This window comes from Falco biarmicus, chromosome 9 (genome assembly GCF_023638135.1).
Source record: "Falco biarmicus isolate bFalBia1 chromosome 9, bFalBia1.pri, whole genome shotgun sequence".
Classification (NCBI taxonomy): domain Eukaryota; kingdom Metazoa; phylum Chordata; class Aves; order Falconiformes; family Falconidae; genus Falco; species Falco biarmicus.
This window is the reverse complement of record NC_079296.1, coordinates 24,249,909-24,267,979: the sequence shown is the minus strand read 5'-3', so window position 1 is coordinate 24,267,979 and position 18,071 is coordinate 24,249,909. Positions and strand designations below refer to the sequence as shown.

General features: G+C 39.4%; 1 long non-coding RNA gene across 17 annotated transcripts in view; it reads left to right on the top strand.

Moving 5' to 3' along the window:
- The window catches only part of LOC130155336 (uncharacterized), a 114,926-nt gene extending 97,175 nt beyond the window's left edge, over positions 1–17,751 (top strand). For 7 of the 17 annotated variants that reach the window (XR_008824026.1, XR_008824024.1, XR_008824020.1 and 4 more), the window contains 6 exons: positions 8,675–8,791; positions 11,914–13,237; positions 13,339–13,440; positions 13,792–15,712; positions 16,285–16,405; positions 16,744–17,751. This is a non-coding gene — a long non-coding RNA (uncharacterized LOC130155336). The remainder of the gene's footprint in view (positions 1–8,674; positions 8,792–11,913; positions 13,238–13,338; positions 13,441–13,791; positions 15,713–16,284; positions 16,406–16,743) is intronic. The other 10 variants (XR_008824034.1, XR_008824025.1, XR_008824032.1 and 7 more) reach the window with 10 other exon arrangements.
- Positions 17,752–18,071: the final 320 nt, after the last annotated feature.

The following is an 18,071-nucleotide window of genomic DNA, read 5'->3' as shown; positions in this document are numbered from 1 at the left end:
ACAGTACATATTTGCACAACTAAAGAATATGTGGACCCTAGTCTTGTCTGGATCTTGCGCAGTTGGTTTAATTCCATTATTAATCTTGTTTGTTGTAGCCCATTGAGTATCTTGTGCCAAGTTCTGATGTGAAAGTGGGAAGTGGAAATAAGACAGCCTTTTTAGCTAATCCATTTGTGACATTTGCTTCTTCCAGCTGTGACAGGCAAAGGAGTGGACTAAACTTTCCCCAGAGGTCCAGCCCTTCCAGCTGGGCAGAGGTTACAAACCCCTGGCAGATGGTCTGGAGCTTTGTTGTTCTAAGGGTAAATATTTTACACCCAGGCCAGGACGAATTTGTTCATTTGGCTTGGTTGTCAGAAAATTTAGTTTCAGAAGGGTTTATCCTGAGGGAATAGATGAAGGAAAAGGTAGGATGTAGATGCAGCCCGGTGGTGCTTTGACCTTCCTTAGAAGACAGCTTCACAGCCAGGTCCCCGTGGCAGTATGTGCTTTGCTCCCAGCTATGCTGCTCTCTGTCCTGTGCTGCCCAGAGCACAGCCCTCTTATTTAGCTCATTTAAACTTTCCCCAGTAAATCAACTGCTACAGCCCTTCTCTCTGAATGCCCATTTGTCGATCTCTCTCTGGTGCCTTGGACTGAATATAATATTCCAGGTGCAGTCACAGCCAAGCTGTACAGAGGAAAATTATTGGCTTTTATTTTTGCTCCATAATGTAATGTCTCTCTGACCGTAGCCTAAGATTGCATTGCCCTTCCTTTTGCTGCTGTATCACATTGCAAATACATCTATGATTTCTCAATTGCTAGCCCTCAATCTCTTTCAACGGTACTGCTTCATTCCATTGAATATAACATTAATTTGTTAGTGTTTATAGACCAGTGAGTGCTATTGTGTGAGAGGTTGGACTAGACCGTGTAGAGACAATATAATACCGATGGCAGCCAGACAAAGAGAAAATTGACGATTCAGAAATAGAAGGGAAAGGAGGAACAGGAGACAGAGTTCGGTGAATAATAGATCTTTCATTTCTGTGGTGGACCAAGAAAGACTTTAAAAATTGCTCACAGCTTAATGGCAACAAACTTTTAAAAACACAAGCATAAATCCTAAACAAACAAACAAAAAAACCCCAAACCAACTGATTTTGAATTTCACTGAGGTATTTTGTTTAATTTGAAATTAAAAGTCTTGAGATTTTTCTTTTTTTTGGTTTGTGTACTTTTACTGTCATGTAAAGTTTTTCTTTTTCACTGTTTTCACTGTTTTTCAAGGGAAAACATTTTTTAGCTTTAAAACTCCTTTGTTTTCATTCTTCCACAAAAATGGCAGTTCAAAGAGAAAAATCTGTAATTATTTTTTAATATATATTTTCAAAATATCCTCTGCTTTTCAGTTAACTCTATTAACCAAATCTGATATTAGTACCCAAGTTCCAGTCTAGCTGCTTCAAGGCCAATTTTGGGAAAACTGACTGCTAATTCAATATCCACTTCAATGCACAACACATGATCAGAGAAAGGAAAGAGCTGAGCAGCTGAGGGTGCAACAAGCAAGAAATAGAGAATCAAAGGGTAGGAATACTGCATACAGAGGAAATGAGAGATGGGGGGGAAATCATAAGTAGAGGAAGGATTTGAAGATTCACAGCGAGAGAAATAGGGATAATATACTAGAGAATGGGAATAACGCAAAAACCACAGACTATAATTTCCCCCCATCTTAGGCCAGAACCGAGGTTTCTAAGTCAGGTGCCCTTCCACTGCAGGAAACAAGGCAAAAAGCCTTGACAGGAAGAGTTGTGCCCGAGATCAAATTATCTCTTAGATCGATGCATTTTCTTCACTGAAGGCATAAGGTGCCAAAGGTGCCCATACTCCCTAATCGGACTTTCTGATTAGGTGCTTACAATTAGGTAGGATGAAGCCAAGTAAGGCCTTTTAAAAAGTGCATTTATAGAGTTTCATGGCCTTTTCCTTGCATGCATCTGTTATCTAAGCTTGGGGAAAAGCCTGATGAGCCAGGATGGCTTATTTACAGTATTATATAGAGAGTTGCATCATAGGTCATGGAATAAAAGGATAAATTACATATACCCCCTCATGGTTCCTTGATGAATTATGTAACTTGCTGGCAAGAGCACTCAGGCTACTGGCATGGATACCTGGGCCCTGCACCAATGATGCCAAAAGACAGTGGCTCAGATAATCACACAAAGGAAGACTGCAAAATAGGTCTGAGTGCCCTAAAGGATCATCAATTGACTTCAGTCCTGCTGCATTTGTGATCCTCTCAGGAAAAATATTAAACCTTCTTTAGGGTTTTGCAGCGGGACAGATGAACCAACATACTGGCATCTGTGCATTTTGGTTCTGGATCTTTGTGCCTAGAGGAAGAGAACAGACAGTTATACCAGCTCTTTGTTTAGCTGTAGGCTGCAATGCTGACTTGATTTGGCCTAACTGACCTGGTAATCCTTACACTTGGGCTTCCCTGGTACAAAAGCTGGGTTGCAAACAAATATATTCCAAGGTCCAGGGTATTTTCCATATGCTCTCTTCACTAGCTTTATGCCCATGATAGTGTAACTGCCATCTCCAAGTCCAATGCTTTCAAAAGGCTTATTCTGTTGCTCACATCTGAAAAAGTCATGTGCCACCTACCACTGACCTCTCTGAAATGCAGGTATGCAGTGCATTAATGCCACCAAACCAGCAACAGAAGTAAATGATAGCTGTTGCAGACTGCTTTGCGTGACCATTTTCTGTTCATGTCGATACTCAGTTGCAGTAATTGCCAGATCCTTTTTATTTCCAAAAGAAAGCTGACTTCCAGAATAACCATTCTGCATGCAAGTAAAATCAGAGCCAGCAGGCTGCTGTAGAGATTCAACATTCCATGCTTTGAAATAGAACAAACATTTGCATGGTATGAAGTGTTAGGGTCTTTCTTTTTTGATGGCCACAAGATTAAATTCTTAAATTGTTTTCACAAGAGCTAATGAATGATAACCCCAGAGTCAGTGCATTCCTGGGCACCAACCAATGTCAGTGGCCCGCCAGTTATCTTATCAGGACCTACCAACCAAAAGCTGCAGCCTGATGCTCTCAATTCCAGCATGAAAAGCTGCAGCTGCAAATTTCTGGAGGATCAGCTTATACTCATGCCCAGGGAATGCTTGCCTGGACATGCTCTTACATGCAGGAATCTCTCATCTTTGCCACTGAATCACACCATTCTCCATTCTCTCTGCTGTGACACAATGTCCATGAAGAACATTTCCCTTTAACTGATGTTGGGCCTGAAACAAGTCTCCCTTGTGTCTGTTCTGTGAATTCGTTGGTCCATTGCCAAGAAGAGTATTTTTGCCAACAGATATCAAATCAGCTGATACTGAAGCTTTTGAATAAAATGAACTTAGAATCATCTAGCCATAATAACTAAATAGTTATTTTAGTGGTTATTATGTCTTTACTGTGAGACATCTCATCACAGAGGCAGATTGCATGAATCAAAGTAATTGTACGTTGTGGAGACTGGTAATGATGATTTTAGCTGCCTTCACTAGACAAACCTCTTCTGAGCTGTTGTGTGAAATATGGAGTGAGAGAGAACAACTCTGTTGTGGCTGAGGCACTGAGCAAAAAATTTCTGTCTAGCGTTTTCGTTCTTCCCAGCACTTCTTTCCTCAGTGATTATATCTGCTGCTTCGTTTTTTCAAAAAATAGGATACAGAACATCAAAGTATTTCTTTTTAGAATGTTGAAAAGTTAGAATAAGGACAAGTCTAGGAGTCTAGGCTCTTAGATCCAAAAAAAGCAGTTAAACTTCACTTCTCATCTTTAAATCAATCCATAGCCAGTGGAGTTGAAATTTCCTTGCTTCTCAGATTGCAGATTACCTGTCAGGACATTACTTTTGCCATGGGCTGGGGCTTTCAGCTCATTCAGGCTCTTGGCTCTGTGGTGCAGGACATGGAAGCCCAGCAGGGCCCATTTGCAAGGCAATCTGAAGTTTGGCTGCCTCACTGGAGCACAAACAATAAGTAAGCATCCTCACACTTCACAAAGCAGTTTGGCAAGAAATTGAGCAGGGATCTACAGAAAGCTTATGAAAATGGATGCCACTAAGTAAATAATTTTGATTGAACAAATATTACATACCTACTTGATCATCCTTACAATACCTTACCTATGATTTTCTGAAGTCTTTTTTTAAAGCGGTGTACCTGCAGAACTGACATCCAGCTCTCCAAACTATTTCAAAAGGATCTATAACTGCAGAATTACACACAGGATCAGATCCCCATCCTGTGGTGATAATATATTAAGCTATTGCAAGTCTGATTGTCTTACCCTTATCTATACATTTTTCAGACTGTTGCATCGATATATTAATATCCATCCATGTTTATAACTTTAGGAGGATTGCCAAACATTTAGAAATATAAAGAAATTCCTCTTTTAATTCATATAAATTGTGGTGTAGCTCTTTGATGTCACAGGGGGTCTTAATGCAAAGTGATCCCATAAAATTCAACCACGAACCTAGTCTAGAATCAACAACTAAAATAAGTCTAGGAAAAAGTACTATGAGTGCTCCTGAGTGATTCTTTCCTTCAATATATTCTAATATTTTTGGAAGATGTTAAAACCCTTGCTGAACTCTGGATCAAATACAGCAAGCTGTACCTTTCTTTCTGAGTTTTTCAGTTTCTTTGTTAAATAATGGATCTGAGCAAACCAGGCATATCTCATGTGAAATTAGATATAGCCCCTTATGGGTCATGTTCAGGCAAACCTTATTGGCAGTATAAAGTTAATATTGAAATTAATTTAGATGAGAGTATTTTAATCTATATATTTATGATTGAGCTAATTTCCTTTGCAGCTAGAGGAAAGAAAGTTCTCCAGTGATGCTTTTCTTCCATTCTGAGACTTTATATTCAAATGTCAATATGCAATGTTGCAAGATGGATATTTATAATTGCTCTGATTTCATTAGCTAAAAAGCCAGAATTAGACGGTAAAAATTAGATTTTAATGAACAATTTCAGCATGAGGAAGTTATGAATTGGTGTCTTGAGGATATCATCATGACTTAGAAATGAAGCAAATTAGACAAGTCCAATAGGAAAAAAAATGGCAAGGTTGAGAGGAGATTAAAATAACTTCAAACAGATCAGACGGGTAGAAGGAGTAGAGGAGAATATGGAACTAGCTTTAAAATCTTAATTCTTGTTTTAATACTGCAAAATAATTCTGAAAATTGTCAGTAGAAACTGGGGAAAAGACTTCAACTAGCAAACGCTGGGATGAGGGGAATAAAGATATCCAGCAGAGCAACACATGCTGCTGCTCCACCTATCACTGGTTTGGAATCAGGGAGGCCACCAGCACTGGAAAAAGCATCTGTGCAGACTGCATACATAATCCCCTCTCGTGCTTCAAAACAGGCCCATAGTGGATTTACGCTTTTGGCCTGTGGGTGAATGTGTTGGCCCTCATCTGCAAGTGAGCCTGGGCTTAGCCAGTGAGAAAAATAATATCTGACATTAACCAAGGTTTTGATGATTAGGGATGAGCGGCAGCTGTTTACACACACTAAATAAAAAGTAAATGTCTTTACCATATACTTTCCAGGTGTAACGTGGATTACAACCACACTGTCGTAGACATCGGAGTTGGACAGCTGTTGCTGGTGGTTGTATGAACTGAATGGCTGAGGTTGAGAAAGAAAGAGAAAGGAATCTGGAATCAAGAAGAGATCTGACTCCATAAAAGGCCAAACACTTGGAAACAAATCTGAGGTGTCCTGAATCTTAATGCAGTATCATCCTCGTTAAACTGTGTCATGGCCTAAAGCAAATGCTCAGTGAAACTGCATTTTTACTGCAGCCATTTTAAAATGATGGCTCTTGTGGCATACGCACGTCTCATTTGTTATATACAGTCATGCAAGCCATGCAGATGACTGTTAATGTTACCCTCTCTTCCCCTCAACTATTAAATAAACTCAGAAATTACAATGACATTAAAAACACTTCGAGCAATTTTATGTGATCATTAAGTCAGAATATTCCACTCCGGAGGCTTCTGCTATTCAGCAGCCTTGAAATTACTTAGATCAATTAAATGCATTATATTTTATATTGAATATAGGAATGTGGTTTTTCGCCACTGTGGGGAAATATAAATAATGAAACAAGGAGAATCTCCAGCAATCTCTTTGTAGTCCTGTGCTGCTTTTCTCACACCTGAATGTTTTCACGTGGTTGGACTTGCTTTTTCCTTCCTTGGTGAAATACAGTGATGTATCTTTATAATCCGAACATTTTAGCAGTAAGAAAGCCTAAAAGTCTCCCTTACTCTGCCATCTCTTTTTTTCTTAGCTGATAGAGAGGAGAAATGAGCATGCATAAGGCAGGCTTTTTTAATGATATCAAGGTATTTAACCAAATCATCAAAACTAGGAGCCTACCTACTGTGTATCCTGGAGAAGAACCTGCAAAGGGTGCTCTGTTCTACCGCAGATCTGAGCTACCCCCTCAAAAGACGTTCTGTATCCACTGACAGCACAATTTGAGAATCACCTTCACGGGACAGGTCTCTGCTGGGGGTGTGAGTGTCATGATACTGAACAAAACTACTTTACTATCAACATTGAAAAAGAAAAAAAAAAAAAAAAAAGTAGAGCAGTAGGAGGATCAGGCAGAGAAAGTCTGAGTGATTCATTGGGGCAGGTCACTGCCAGACCTGGCAGCAAAACCCACACCTTTTACTGGACAACATCTGACGTGTAAAGTCCCTTTAGAGAGAAGGATGTAAGACAACATCACACTTTGTCATCAACTGAAGTTGAGATTTTATTTATTTATGTACTTATTTGCCCATGCTATTAAGTAGTGTAATATTGTTTTTATTGTGAAAATCATATGTTCATTTATATTTTATTCAGAAAGTGGGCTGTTTGCTGTTAATCATCATTTTACTACTAGTCATTAACTAACTAGGAGAATGTTTATAGACTCTGGTGTCATCTTGGGATATGACCTTGCAGAAAAGGTCATTAGTCATTAGCTCCTACTAATAATTAGTGTCCAGGTAGAATGATCAGCTGGTCAAGTACAAAGCAAGAGTAGCTTCAGAGAAAGCATTGCTTGCTGTAAAGTGAGAGGGTTAGAAGATAGTTTCCTGGCTTACAAGGAAGCTGATTGAAAGGCTGTGTAATTAAATCTGTTCTGTGCTGTGCCTGTCCTGCAGAACATAATAAGACTTACCCAGAAAATGGATCTGATAACCTGGCGCCCAGTGCCATGCTAATTCTCATGCCGTTGTGCAGCCCAGCTACTAAATTATAGTTATGCAGGATTAATTAGTTCCATTCTCCACAAAGCTAATATTCAATGTAAATGAGGGGGATTAGCAGGGAGTTATTTGGTGACTTACAAGAAAGGAAACACACATTTAAACAAGGATCTTAGGACATATAAATTAAAACCCAAGGGATTTACATTCAAATATCAATGGGCCGCTGCATCAGGTATGGTTTTGCTTTGCCTTCGCACTGAAATATGTTTGCAGAGATAGAGTTGTGCTCCACTAGGTGCAGCTGAACATCCTTAGGTATTTCAGGAGTCATCAGCTTCTACGTTATAAAATCCAAGAGGGACCCAAAGTGAACTTCTAAGGGATTACTTGTATGATGTGGATATTCCTACATGCTTGAACTACATTCTCTTTAAGCTTCTTTTAAACAATATATTTAGGAAAGAAAACAAAATCAGACAAAACCTGTAAGCATTTGATGGCAATCTGAAATTGCCCAGTGATACTCTGAAAGCTCTTGGTGCATTATTCTAATGATTAATATCTTCCCTATTAAAAATGTGTATCTTATCACACAGATTGTTTGTTCAACTTTGGATTCTAATCCCTGGGTTTACTGTAGCTTTATCAGTTTCAGTTTCAACAGTAAACTAGTTCATTCTCCCCACTGAAATCCATATGAAATGGGATGAAGCTACTTCATCTCTTTTATAAACCAATAGATTGAATTCTTTAAATATTTGTCTTTGGGGCATGTTTTCCAGTATTTTGCTCATTCCTCTTTTCAGAACAATTGTCAATATCCTTCCTGAAATGCAGGCAGATGCCAGAGCTGGACATAACATTGCTGCAGTGATCGCAGCATTATCAAATACTGAGGAAATCTAGCATCTTGATTTCTACTCAGAATTCTGTTTATGCTGTAATGCATATTTGTCCCCCGCGTCTTTTGTTGGCAACAACATGTTCACTTGATTCAAGAAAACTTATCCTTGTTTCAAATTCACTACAGCGGAATTCTTCTCTTCCCCATTTATGTAGGCTGTAGCTATGTCTAGCACCCTTCACTCCCCTTCTGTCTCTGCTGGGATTCATTAGTTACAATCAGACTGATTTTCTTAGGAGGTTAAGGTGCAAGAACCTTTGCAGCAGGAGCTAGACTACCAAGTAGTGCGTATATCAGGTGACTCTGAAGCTTTGTGAATGCCAGACGGCCCAAGCAGTGACTCTAAATACATTTAAGTGAACAGAAAAGGGGTATACTCTTTGTGCTCTCTTCAGAAAGGTAGAGAAATGTACCACAGACGGCTGAATATTTATGTTGTTTCTTGTATTCTACCCTAAGAATCTGTGAATGGATAATGCCTAAGACAGACAGACTGAATCTGATCCACTGCAGCGATACCTGTCTTCTTCAGGGGGAAGCAAAGGAAAGAAGTTGAAAGCTAACAAGGAGAATATGGTAAATTAAAATTCTGTCCCCAAAGTAAGCAGAACAAAAAAAACCTACAAATGAGAAAGGTGTTGAGGGGTCACAGAAATGCAGAGATATCTTCAAGTGATACTGCTCAGTCCCCTGTGTTTTGCTCAAGAATGGGCTTTGACTGCAGCCCTGCTCTCTCCAGCTGGCAGAAACGTGCCAATGGATGCATATGTACCTGTGCGCAACAATTGCCACACTAGACATTGCACCAGGGCTTGAAACGAAGACTGGAAACTCAGGACTGCCCTAAGACCAAATGTGGCAACTATTAGAAACAGACATTTCTGTGGCAGTGGCAGAGAGAAGACTGTGGCAACTCCTGCAGACCGTGGACTTGCACAGCGCAAGCTTATTTCATAGAATAACAGAATGGTGTGAGTTGGAAGGGACTTTAAAGACCATCTAGTTCCACCCTGCCCTGCCATGGGCAGGGACACCTTCCACTAAACAAGGTTGCCCAAAGCCCCATCCAGCCTGGCCTTGAACATTTCCAGGGATGGGTCATCCACAGCTTCTCTGGGCAACCTATTCCAGTGCCTCACCACCCTCAAAGTAAAGGATTTCTTTGAAACATCTACTCTTCCTAATATCTAATCTAAATCTACCCTAGTCCCAGTAAACTATACAGTTTGGAAGACATAATTCTTCACTTTGTGAAGAAGAATGGTAGAGGGATCAGAAACAAGACGGAGCCAATAACTTAGCTGACACTGCAATCAGCTTACATTTATCTCTCTCTGTACCCTGCTCTAGCTTTTTTCTGAACTGGTTCAGAGCACTTGCAATCAGAATCTCAAAATACCTCTCTCTGCCCATGCCAAGGTGTATTTAGCAATTACATTGCACAGGGTTAGTATATTTTCTAATGAGAAGAGGTGTTATGAAAGCTTTTATGTTGTTTTCTTTTTTATTTGGTTAATATACCCAGAGTGTGTGAATGTGCGTCTGTGTAATGTTTTGTTAATGTGACATTTATTCTCCTTTCCTTCCAGCCCCTCCTCAAGCATGTCTGCGAATCAATCTGGTTTTGTGTTTAATGCAAGTTATCAATCATCTTTTCATGAGCAAATGGTTTCATATTAAGGGGAAGGAAACATTCTAATGTATTCATTCTATTATTGTTCCTTGGAAAAGATCCAGATTTGCAATAAACCAGTGATTGGAAATGCACAAAGTATTTTAATATCCCAATTATTTTGATTTAACTTCCTCTAATAGTTTAAATTGATACTGAATTTATTTAGAAGCCATTACAAAGGAATTCCCCCCACCCTCCCGCCAAGTAGTTCAGAAACACATAATGAACTTAAGCTGAAGACAAAATACATTGTTCATATTCTAAGCTGCCAACGGTATGAGAAGGGGAAGCTTTTGTATGAGAAAGCCAGGTGGAGGGAAACGGAAAAAAAACCAAACCCAAAAAAAAGCAAAAAACAAAAAAAACCCAACAAAGCTGCTATATATAATTCAATTATTATTTAAAAATTCGTCTGATTAAAAAAAAATGTTACAGTGGCAATTTTTCTGTCTTCAGGAGATGATAATCAGACACCCACTGACTTCCTACATTACTGGAACTAACACAGATTTGACTACATGAAAAGACCTACTCAAAAATTTCATCTCTCCCTGCCTACGTTTCTTTTTTTCCATGTTATCTGCATTTTTACCCTACTGTTACAATCATGCTTTGCACTTTTCACATAAATTCATCTGAGGTCTTCACAGGAATGCTTTGCTCATGTCCAGGATTTCTCAGCATCCTTTCACTTCCTGGATGGACTGAGAAGATTTTAAGGTGATAATGCTCAGTCCTCCAACAGATAACCTCAGAAACCTGAGAAGCCATCCCTAGAAGGCTCATTGCTGCAATAAAGGTCCATGGGACACTTCCTGCCTATCTGCCAAGAGCTTTGTAAGGACATGTACGGGCATGAAAATGTTATGGCCAGGATCTTCCCGAACTGAAGCTGGCAATATAAAGAGAAAGTGTGTCAGTCCTAAGGTACTAAGTCTTTTCTGGATCTTTCTTGGTTCTAGAGATATCAGTAACATCTACAGATGGGATCAGCGTGGCCTGTCAAGCTCCTGGTGCTACTGACACAGTAAGAAGGCATCCTTGGCTTGACAAGCTGATGGCTCCAGGCCTGGATCCCCAGAGGGACTTTGGACTACAGCAGGAAAAGCTGCCATTTCTACATTTAGGACTCTTATTCCTTAGTGGACTGACCTGTTCAATCAATTCCTTAAATTAATCTTCCTTAAAAAAGAAACGTAGGCAGGGAGAGATGAAATTTTTGAGTAGGTCTTTCCATGTAGTCAATCTCCCTCCAACAAGAAGCAAAGCTACTACAGTTTTATATCCTTTTGACCCTAGCAGAATCCATGGCATTACATTAGCATAAAGTCAAAGGAGAGGAAAACTGAAAAAAAGTGAGTAGGATCTTTATTGTAAGTTAAGAATTTATGCCATATGATCATTTTGAAAATAACTGTAGCTTGACAATAGCTATTGCCTGCAAACAAGCATTCTGGATACCACACAAATACTTAGGAAGCAAATTCATGATGACACAGAGGTTTCTCAAAAAAATTGGCAAAACATTGCTTATTAATTTTGAAGTGCTAAATAGGCAGCATTTTTTAACGCACATTAATTCATGACATAAATTTTGACATATTCAGAATTTTTAAAAAAGTTTAAATAGCATTAGCATTTGTTTGAGAAATGTACTCATATTTAAGAATGACCATAGTTTACTGCTTTCTTTAGTTGCAAGTTAAGAGATGAGTATTTCATGTCATGCTATGTCATTTTATGAAAGCATGTGAATGAAGTCCTTGAAATTATTTACCTGTATCATCTCACCACCTAGCTTTAGGGCAAAAAGTCATACTGTTTATATTAGCTTACCTTGACAGTGAATGGTGTGAGTGGAAGAAATAGCGATTTCTGAAAAACAGTCAAGAATGTTCTTTATGCTGAAAGGACAGCCACTTAAGAGTTAGCCAATAATAATCATGAGGCGCTACTTAAGACTTCCAGAAAAAAAATCTACTGTTGTTGTATCCTTTCTTTTGAATTACCTCTGATTTTAAAGTGATTGTTGTGGAGACGGGGAATTACGGCTCTGGTCTAGGAAGATTCAAAATCTTGATTCTGAATTGTGACTGAATACTCTGGAAGTGGGGTAAGCACTACCATCTTCTTTTTGTAACAGTGCACGCTGCACCCTGAAATACAAAACTTGTTGTGGGGGCCACTGAGAGGAAATGTGACTATTAAGGCCAGTACTTAACACAGACAGTTAGGACAGGGGGAAATCAGATATTTTCATCCCTATCTAACAAAATCAGAAAGGAGGGGAACTACAGGGCAGATCTTCCACATCTTTCATGCATGCACTAGTAGGCAAAGAGTAGACTGTACTCAGAAAACTTGGGTTTATGTTTTACAAGCACCTGCAAGACTTTCTCAGGCAGCTCTTCCTGGATGGGCACCTTTCTCAAGGATTTTGGTTGCATTTAGGCAGCACTAAGCCACTCGGCTTCGGTCCAGACCATGCTGGCAAGATCTATGGGCTAAATGAATGTGCTCCTGTACGTATGCAGTGCTCAAACATATGCCATACAAAGGATAAAGGACTTTTTTTTTTCTTTTTTTTTTCCCCCATGTTGTCCAGGAGAAAAGCCTGTGATATCTGATGTGCTTGGGCAATACTCAGCGATCGCCTTCCTGGACTGCAGACTGGGGTTAAACAAGACCTAAAGCCATTTCAGATGGAATATCTGCATCCTGGATTTTGTCATGACTATTCCTTTGTCTCTGATGCAGTGAAGGAAGAAAAGCATAATTTGTTGATGCTGTGAAAGACAGTGGTGGTTAACTAGGCTAATCACAATGCAAAGGAATTTAGTCTGGTGGTGATAACTTCAGGTTTTTTGTATATTTATCTAGCTATCTACCTGTCAGCTAAGCAAGTCTATGATTATCTGTATTTGAACTACTGAGCAATGATCTAAGTTTTCTATAGATGCAATCTTCTTTTCCCAAGTCATGGAACATTTATTGAATCCCTCAAGATGTTTTAACTCAGTTTCTTAATGCAAATTTTTTCTTCTTGAAACAATCGGGGTGTTGGAGTGTGTCTTTGTCCCTCTGTTCAGTCCTTTATAAAATGTAACTAATAATTGCACTATTTTCCTTTGACTGTTGTAGCAATGCCTTATCTACTCGGCATTCTCTTTGAAGAGAATACCCTCAGAATAAGATCATTTCAGCTTTTCTTTTTTTAATTCTATTGCCTAGCCAAAACAGTTGCTCGTTTTTACAGGTGTCACATTTTCATTGATACAAAAGATGGAAGCCACTGGGAAGTGTCTAGTCCCTACGAGATGTGGTCCTGAAGAAAGAGATGCCTTTAAGTATGTCTGATTGAGTTAAAATCAGTGATTCGGTGTACAGGAGGATTTCTTTTTTGATGCGCATGTGTAACTAAACATAAACCTTGTGATTCTCTCTTTAGCATGCTACTACTGTGCATCTGAAGCAGTTTCCTTCCTTGAAGAAGCAAGGTTTAAGCTACTCACTGGAGCATCATTTTGAGCATCCTGTCTTCAAAGCAAATGTAAGATTCTCCAGATGGTAGCAGTTACCCTTGCCTGTGAGAATGGGATGTATCCTAGAACCGTAGCAGATCACAGGAAATGTGTTTACCAGTTAGTAGTGTATCTGTACAGCATGTATGCCCATAAGACGTTTCTGACTGGAGGAGTTTTTAAGCTCTTTCATACAGCATGCAGTTAACATTTCTTTCCAAAAAGAGTCCTCAGATGCATGTGCAAAACAAATTTCCAGATCCCTTCCTCAGACTATTCCTCCCTGTCTCCTTTGTCTCTGCCACTCCTTTCCCTTTAATAATAATGGAAACAATTTACATCATAAGCTAAAAACAACTTAATTTTCTTGTACCTTATAGGAAGAAAATAATGTTGAAAGCAAAATAAATGAATAGTGCATGAACTGCTGCCACCTCTTGGTTATATTCATCACTCCAAGTATTCGGGGCGTATTCATCTAAATCAAGAATATTAGGGCATTTCAGTTATTTTTCCCTTTCACCTCACATCCAGCCTTGAAAACACAAAGCAAGACAGTATATTTTTTTTTTTCTCCAGATGCTATTGCTGAAATTGTCAGTTGCAACTATTAAGGTAATTTTTAAAGGTCTTCTACCAGTATTTTTGTGTGCTTAAGCTAAGTCCTTTCTCTTTCTTTTCTGGGGTTTAGGTTTTATTTAATTTTAATCTCCACCTTTGTTAAGCTTCGAGGCATTCAGTTGGTTATTTTTGTACTACAACAAAGAGAGTTAACTTTATTTCATTGGCATTCTGATAGTGAAAGGCATGAGGACAAATGAAGGGAAGGGTGGTGGTAGTGGGGAATTACATATGCCTAAGTGAAACAAAATGAATTTCCAATATATTTTTTTCCATGTTTAAAGAATAACACACTAATTTTATTCCTTATCCAGATGTGTGTTCTGATTAGAAGCTCATTGAAGGTAATGGCATAACTCCAGTGCACTTCAAGAGCTTTTGGACAATTTCTAGTGAAAAATATCAGATTTCTATTGAAGTTGTCAGTGGAATGACATTGGTTTCTCCCACCCAATACCGTTCACCACAATTGTTGCATGTTTAATCAGTTCCTGCTGATTGCAGTAGGACATCAATTGACCTTTTCTAGGTCAATTGCAATGTGTGGACAGCTAAAATATCCTGTCTGAGCAGTCATTAGATGCCCTCTAAATGATGATATACATGATGAATGGGAACAAAATTCTGGCAACCTCCCAATGACAGCCACCGGGGTAGGACTTTCACCTGTTCCTCACTTTTTCCCAGCCTTTGGTCCCATTCCTGTTGATGTTGTACTTGCTTATTAACGTGCTTGCTTGTAGCTGTACCTTACCAGGCTCTATGGCTGCACCACAGCCTATCACTTCAGACAGCAACAGAGAAGGATCAGCAATTTGTACTGAAAATACAAATGCAGAAGGTCTAAAAGCAACCTAATTGAAGCACCCCTGAGTTAAACCAAAGGCTACATTAACACCCAGGCTATAATTAGCAGATCCTCTCACTTTGCTAAGTGAGAAGTCTTATCCATGTGTCTGTCAGCGTAGAAGCAATAGAAACCACCATCAATGTGACAAGCTGTTGTTTGTCATGTCCTACTGAAAAGCCCTTGCTGAACTGAGACTTTACAAAAAAAGTTTTTTTATTTGGAAGACCAGAAATTGTTTGGTCTTTACCCTGCTGGCACGATACATCCAGTCATGGCTGAAGATCTCTCTCTTATGGGATGTTCATGATTCTGCAGTTCAGGGCCCAATGACTCTTTTATCTTTGTTGTCATAACTAAATAGTATAATTATACACAAACACAGCTAAAACCCGCAGCATTAAGTTTGAAAGGACTACAAAGGAACAATGTCTTCCTGTGTAGCAGTTCTTGCTTCACTGGCTTTTATGCATGAGCTCGTTACATGACAACTTGCCGCAGCCTGATTTCCTTACTCACTGAAGTGATTAAAGCAATACCACCCCAGAGACCTCTTGTTTGCCTGCACATATCACTGCAACCCACTCAGCTTCCTCCAAAGCAAGGGCAGAGGCCCGGTGTGCTGGAAAATTGGCAGGGTGAGGTCTGTTCTCATTTCATAATGGAGCCATTCTGTTTCCTCTCTCTCCAGCGTTCTGAAATCTCTTCCTGATGACTTGATTAAAGGATATTTTTTTTTTTAAAAAAGAAAGCAGCTTATCTAGAAGAGTGCAATATATACCATGAAAAGTGCTATAAAGCAGTGCTTCACCTTCAGAGCAGTTCAGAGACAGGTAAATAAAGTGCTTTGGGCTGGGAGCTGAACCACGCTGATTCGATGAGCGGATACCTGCCTAAGTGTGATGGATAGGCGTGAAAATGGCTGCAAATGCCACTGTAGAAGCATAAGCAGGACAATCAGTGCTCAGATCCTATTACTTAAGCAGTGCTTTTCTCAGACTGCTTAGTGCACCATCACCTCCCAGAAGGAAGGTTAATGTATGGCTGATTTGTGGAACGACTTATCAGCAGGCATTCTACCTGAGGAAGCAGAATTCATAGTGATTATTGTAGACTTTTCCTTACCAATGCCCTGCCTACAAGAGATTACATGACATTGCTCAAAAAGCAGGCAAATGACATAAGCAAAACAATTTTTTTTCCAGCCTATATCTTAATTTTTTTTTTTTTTTTTTTTTTTTAAATCCAGCACATCTAAAAATAGCTCAGCCCTAGAACCAGGTGAGTTCACACTGACAGATTCCTTCTGGATATGAATATCTAAAGTTAAGTTTTCAAATTGCTCTTTCACTGTGGTGGCTTTTTTTGGTTGTTTTTGGGTTTTTTTTCCCTATCCTGTCATTAGACTAAATGGAAAAAAGTATTATACCATTACCGTTTGTGATCAACCTCAGACAAATCCTGGTGGCTTCCAGACCTTCTCCAGGGATTCATCTTTCCTGTATATTCGCAGTGGTAGAGAAAAGGTGAGTGCTGTGGTCTTGTTCATTATCTAGTTACTGAATGGGGTTTCTGTCTTGAGGAAGCTCTGCAGAACCCTCTAGAATACCTTTTATTTTCTCACATAATTCACTTTCTTCTGAAAGTGAATATATATATATATTATTATATATAAATATATGTATGTTATACCAAAAAGACACAAGTGCTGTAATTAAGAATAAATGTCTTTCTAAAGGAAATAGCTCAGCTAGACATCACTAAGCTCAAAGCAGGAACTGGAGTGAATTTTTCTAGTTTGTGATGTTTTCAGTGCTCAAGACACCCACCCCATCTTCACTCTTTCTTTGCTGGCTGGAGGCAGGAACAGGCTGTGAAAGGGGATACCTTCAAGAGCTCCTGCCTCATGCCCTGATTGCCCTGGTGAGTAAGTCTGAATCAGGATGAGCCTGGATTGCCTATGAAGTCCACTTGCCATAGGAATATCTCTACAGAAAAAAAGAGCATCTTCCTCAAAATAACCCTGAACCATCCTTTCTGGATCATGTCTTGTGGTATAACCACAACAGGAGAGGCAAGAGTTGGGGAAAACAGAGCATCCCCACAAGAGAAAAACACCACTGTGGGAACCTATTCATATTCACCTTTCCTCACCTGCCCGTGCCAGCACATTGGAGCAGACCCAACGCCAGCGCGTCCCACAGCAGAGTGCTGCATCTGCAGGGCTGCGTGGGCTTGTCCACACAGGCTTCCCAACCCTGGGGCCTGCAGCACTGAGTTCCAGAAGGTTCCTCCTCTGTTCGTTATTCTGGAAAAGATCTCAGGCTGAACTAAACTGCTTTTGCTGCATTTCAATATAGCAGGGAAGGGTCCAGCCAGACTGATGTGAGCTCTGCGGGGCCCTCTGCAGCAAACACTGCTGGCTGCTACGGACACAGCAACAGAGATACAGACTTTACACTGTTGTTCTGCTCTGGTGAGTAAAAACGCTCTGTGAGGAGAAATAGTGATGTTCTATTCCGGTGAAACCAGCATATTCAAAACTGAACTAAGAACTGGAAAAAAATATTTTTGGAGAAAATGCCTGTCAGAATTTCCCTCAAATGAGTGTACAGTGCGGTTTCTCCTCTCCCAAAAATCTAATTCTTGGGAAAATGTACAATTTATTTAAAGCAGTAACACCAGTTTGGTGTCCCAGCAGTGAAAAGCAAAGATACAGATGTTGCTAACTATGACCTAGGTAGATTGACATAATGATGTGAGCAGAATTTAGCACTTACAGTCTGTGGGTAAATGAAGGATGCTGGTTTCCAAGGTGGCCAAGTGCTGAATTCACTTTTAGAAAAATAAATTAAAATCCCATTGAAAAGCATTTTTGTTGACTTTTTTTTTTTTTCTTTTCATAGCTAGGAAGAAAACATTTCCCTAGTTGATATAATAATATTCAAATGCAATTCCCTGAGAAATATCCTAAGATATTGAATTTGAAATTAGTTAAATGATTATTGGCTGAAACAGATTTTAAAACTAAGATCTACTTATGAGTCTTCAGGCTAAGGAGTTATTAGTGAATTTAATTAACAATGGGATTCTTTAGTAACTTCAATCTAGTAGTAACCCACAGGTTTGTCTTTTGGTAATTATTATGTCTGCTGGTTAATAGGATAATCATGACCATGTTTGCAACAACTG